The following is a 5,673-nucleotide window of genomic DNA, read 5'->3' as shown; positions in this document are numbered from 1 at the left end:
ACGTTAAGGGAAGCTCTATTGTTTTCATTTTGACAGAAAGTGTCCTGACCATTTAAAAAGGACAGAAACTCTTGTCTTACATAATAAAACTGTGATACCTAGGTTTACATCTCATCTGATTGGAAGAACACTTACGATAAAAATGGTAAGGATGGACACCTGTTAGAACCTCTTCCTCCGTGCCATAAAACTTTTCTTAGATGGTGTTTTACCAGGGACACTGGAGTGGGTAAATAATTGGACCAGCCAGTGCTTTACAAACATGTTAATTTTATTGAGTAGGCATCAAAGCTTCTCTCCATGTCAAGTAATGGAGAAGCCGTATCACACGGATTACAGAGCTATTGTTACTTGAAATAATCTTTCATAAAAGAAAGAAATGAAATACAATTCTTCTATAAAAAGTGCAGTAGTAGTCATTACTGGAAGTTTTCCAAAATGAAAGCAAAATTTACTACATATTGCAAAAATTGGTTTAGTGCTTTAATACTTTACAAAGTAACAACCCAACCACCAAAGACAAGCTCTTACAATGGGTTCCTTCTCCAAGGATAGACCAGATGGAAAAGAATATTTGCATTGAATCAGAAAAGGGTTCTGGACAACTTGGTTGAAGTAACAGGGATTTCTGACCCCTTTCTGACTCAATGTTTTCCTTTGTCCATGGTAACAAGTAAACTGGGGAAACAAAGTCATGTATTTCATCCCAAATCAGTCAAATGAACCAGTAAAAGAAAAAAGAAAGGGAAAGAAACAGAGGAACTACATTCACTTGCCAATGCATGTTGGAAGGAACCAAGCAAATACACATCAGCAATCATCAGTTAAAACGAGACACACTGGTCAAAGCTGAGGGTGAATGGGGTTCAGGTTTTGAGTGCAGACTCAGGGGAGCCCCCGTGCCTCTAAGGGCCCTGTAGGTGGTGGAGGGCCCCAGGCTTCCTCGGGGTGTTGAATGATGACTGGCTCTGGGAGGTGGCGTTTGCCTCGTGTACAGGGGCTCTGGGCCACTTGCCCATCTCCAACTGTGCTCACGGTGGCTTTACTAGTTTGGGTCACAAGTTAGTGGGGACAAGCTGCCCCACTCCCACCTACCAAATCATCACTCCAGGGCAGGTGTTTGGATTCCATTCCAGGCAAGCAGGAAAAACTGGACGGGCTGCAGGGCTCCTGCCTTGGAGAAAGTTTTGCGAGGGCCAAAGGAGCAGCCCTGGAAAGGTCGCCCTCTCTGAGCACTGGCCAGGAGCATGTCCGCCACACCCGCGTGTGTCAGGGCAGCAATGAAAGGGGCCTTGTTTATTTGGCAATTCAAGCGAAGGGACACACGCGTGTGGGCTCACTCACTGCCTGCTCGGCAGCTGCCGAGGGAGTGCTACGAGGGAGCTCCTGGCCCACCAAATGGGGAACCCTAAAATATGGCACCCAGAGAAATGACATCAAAACCACGGAAAGGGAAGAAGAGAAGGACAAAGGCTTTTAACCAGGCCACAGTAGGACAAGTGTCCTATAAGAAGCTTGTAACAGTATTTTGCCAACAACTCATAGAGGAAAACACATTTGGCCAAAGGACCTAGAAGTAAACACCAAGGTTAGGTAGTTGGGAAGATCATCCCGCAGGGGTAGGAAGTTCAGAGGGGGAAGCATCCCTCCCCTGCTGGTGGGCGAGGCCACCAGGGGGCTGGGCCGAGGAGGCTGTGTTGTTTGGCTCTGCTATGTCCAGGCTCTGCCCCTGCAGTACACACACACCTGTGACCAAGGGGCGACTGGGGGCCTCCAAATTTGTCAACGCAGTCCCCCCACACCTGTGTGAGCAGCTCCCCTTCCCTGAAGGCCTGCTTTTGGTGACATAAGAACGGGTCCTGCTAGTGGTCAGGCTGATGCCCTTTCCTGGGCAGGGTCATCTGCTGCCACTGAGTTTGCTCTAGGAAGGCAGGCCTATCTCCCTGGAGACACTGTGAAGGCACAGTGTCCTAAGGACCCATTATCAGGGACTCTCCAGAATGGTCCAGGCCCATGACGACCTCATGGAGGGGGTGTGATCACGAGAGGTGCCCTGGAGGAAACTGTCTCCACCTCAGCCTGTCCCAGAGAGCCATCTATAAACAGCGGAGTACCTTCTCTATGAGGGAGGGCCCCGGGGCAGGCGTTTACATGGGAGACCCGCCACCATCAGGTCTGGTGCTCACTGCCGCATCCAGCCTTCGTAAACCACAGGCTGGAGAAGCAGCCAGGCTGCTGTATCAGCTAAAATTCTCCCCATTTAGGGGCAAGAGTAGAATCTTGATTTGATATAGGCTGCAACTGATACTTTTAGGCTTCTTAATAGCTATCAAATTATTGATTTCATTTTCTTTTTTCAACAAGTGTTTATCCAGCACCTAAAATATGTCAGGCGCTGTTGTAGGCACCAGGAGTACAGCAGTGAGCAAAACATACAAAAATTCCTGCCCGCGTGGAGCTTACATTCTATGGGGGCTGGAGGGAGGCATACAATGAATGAATGAATGAATGAATAATTCACACGCAGCCCTCAGGTGGCGATAAATGCACAAGAGGAAGACGCACAGGGAGGCGGCAGGGAGGGTGGGATGTGTCGGCTTATTAAATAAAGAAGTCAGGGAGAGCCTCCTTGAGAGGCGACATTGGAAAAAAGACTGGCAGGTAGTGAAGGGTGGCTGAGGGTGGGTGTTGGGAGAGGACATTCCAGGCAGGGGGCATGTGCAAAGGCCCCGGGGCAGGCTTGTGTCACTGGGGCAGAGGTTGGAGAAGTACAGGGGTGGGAGTGGTCTTTGTAAGAACCTAGTTGTTTCTTTAAAGTCATCCTTCAGTGTCTGTTCTATCACAGATGTTCTCAAGGAGCTGGCTCCACTAATTTATCCTCTTTAAAATAATGGGTTGCTTTGGTCTTAAGCATATTCAGCCTATATTTAAAAAGCCAGTGGTACCTCTCATCTTACATTAAAGAACTGATTGTGCGTGCGTGTGTGTGTGTGTGTGTATTCTTGAGATGCTCTCTTGGAGGAATAAAAAAGGATAAGCAATGGGCCTCATTTTGTACATACATAATTAGGGTGGGACTCTTTTTGCAAGCATCAAACAGCAAAAATTGAAACTTCAGCAAATTATTTTGCAAAATAAAATGGAAATAGTAATATTTTAGCCTTGTTTGGAGATTCTGGTTTCTGTGCTGTTTCTGCGGTGATGTGTGTATTAAGTCAGCCGGTGGGGGTGGGGGTGGAGGAGCACGGCATCTTGACACAGCACAGACTACACACGCACTTGTTCCCGAGAGGTCTGTGCAGGGCAGCCCCCTCTCTATTCTCTGCTGGGGGTGGGCATGGAGTGAAGAGGAAGGACTGGTTTTGGGGAACAAAGTTACCCGCATGACTGCGAACAGACCATCTCGCACATTGCTCGGAGCAATCATGAAAGTCTTCCTGATCAGGGTGCCTCGGAGCGCTCCCTGCAGGCTCCAGGCCTCCTGAGGGGAGTGTGGGGCCCCTTGTCATCATGTGTGCCCTGTGGGTCTCCCGGGGATGAAGCGCCCTGGGCCCAACCCCGTGTCAGCAGATCCACCGTTAGAATCATGCTCTGGGCCGCTGGGACCCATGCTGGAGAGTGGATCTGGGCACTGGGGGGGGGACGAGACAGAAACAGGAATGAAGCTGGGCACCTCTCCCTGCCCTGGAGCCCCACACCAAAGCGGCCCAGTTCTAGTAGCAAGGAGAACTTATAGTTAGGACTGAAGGGCAAGGTGGGGCCCGGAGGTCTCCAGAGAGCCACCGCTTTAAGGCTTTTTGGAAGGGGGTGCCTGCTCCCTGGTGCCAGGGGTGCCAGCCACCACGGGGCCCTTTCTTGGATGTGCCTGCACTCGGATGACAGCAGAACCAAACTCTGGACAGAGGCAATGTCACAGCGGCCGGGGTCTGACAAGGCAGGGCCCGCTCAACCACAACACATGTTTTCTTCTTATTTATTAGAAGCATTGGAACAAAGAAAAAGAAAAAAGCACTCGAGGAACTTAATTTGTACAGTCCACAACACAATGAGGAAAACTGAATCGTGTCCTAAAGAAAGAAACCCTCCCAAACGTGCATTACTCCACGTCTCTTAGTAAACATGAAAGACACAGAGAATGGAACACATGGTTTGGCAAAGCCTTTTTTTTTTTCCTCGCACAAATTTCCCACCACTGATGGGTACAGCCCTTTTTTCTTAACCAACATGAAATATATTTTGATCGGTTAAGTTTATTTCTGCAAAGTAGAGTAGTTTGAAAAATAAGCTTGTAGTCGCTAAGCGAGGGGGTGAGAGCCATGTAGCCACGGCCCTGCCCCAGAGGCGGTGGGCACTGCCTGGAGGATTTCACACCTCGAGGTGTGCCCCCTGCTATCTTGAGTCACTAAATTCCTGACGGTAAGCTACCAGAATTAATAAATCAAATCACTTTGGAAAACATAAAGTTTGTAAAGTAACAGATCCCAACTTTTCAGAACATCACTGGAGCCACTGGGTGGTGATAGGTAAGAAAAAGGTCCGCAGTAACTTAGTGAATAGAAAGTATTCATTTAAGAGGAAAGATGCAGTACCAAAATCCAGGAGCAGAAAACAAATCAAGCGTTCCATGGAAAAAGAAGAGACATTTACACAGTTCCACTTTCAGAGGGGATATGAACAAATAGCAGAAAGCGTTTCACCCCCAAGAGCCCACAGCGGAGCCCCACCCAACCTAAAGTTAGCCCTCCAAGGGGGTAACCCTGTGACAATATAAGGGTGCAAAATATTGCTCTCTGGCATATTCTGAAAATAATATAAAAATAATTTCTATAGTACAGTTTAAACTTGGCTTGTAAAATATCAACATAACACAGCATAAAATCTACAAACAGAATACACTTAAAAACGCCTTCCTTTCACAATATATTATTTTTTAAAAAGTCATATACCCAGGTAACGCAGTTGCAGGAAGTGTGAAGCAAATGACTGAAATAACCTCCACTGGGGTTTAGAAGTATCTGGGATCCTTCTGGAAATGTGCTGTCACTTAAGAGACGTCTGACCTTTCCAGAAAGGGAAGTTTGGCCAGGCCAGACCGGCTGGGGAAGGCGGCCCACAGGTGAGGCAGCTGCTCAGACCGTGTCCAGGACCTGTGCCTAGGTGGGGCTCATGGCCTTTCTAGAATCGGGACTGGCCGTCTTCCTTTTCTCTAGCACCCCCAATCCACTTCCTTTCCCCCCCACTCCACAAAGGGCCCCCAAGTCACAGAAGGGCATTAGAGGACCTCTTGACCCACATGTGAGAAACACAGCAGTTTCTAATAGTTCCCATCCAGCCTGATGAACTCATTTCGCCTGAGAGATGTCTGGCCTGGGACCAGGGCTAAAGAGCTCTTGTGAACACTGGGGCGGGGGTGGGGTGGGGTGGGTATCTGGACCAGCACATTTAAGGGAACAGTGGGCTCTCGCAGTTTTTAACACTGTTTAGAGGAAGGATGGATCCAGATCTCTCACAAGAGGAGACGCCTATTTGTAAATGATGTGGACGGAGGGCATCGTACCAGATGGGAGTGACACCTACAGGCGCCCTGCACATGGAGTGGCCGGTGCAGGGGTCTTCCACGTTGTTGGGGGGGGGGAGGGGAGGAGCCTGGGGGGGGGGGTCTGGGGTTGGATC

The sequence above is a fragment of the Mesoplodon densirostris genome, chromosome 4 (genome assembly GCF_025265405.1).
Source record: "Mesoplodon densirostris isolate mMesDen1 chromosome 4, mMesDen1 primary haplotype, whole genome shotgun sequence".
In the NCBI taxonomy this organism is placed as follows: Eukaryota; Metazoa; Chordata; class Mammalia; order Artiodactyla; family Ziphiidae; genus Mesoplodon; species Mesoplodon densirostris.
Note: the sequence above shows the minus strand (reverse complement) of the source record.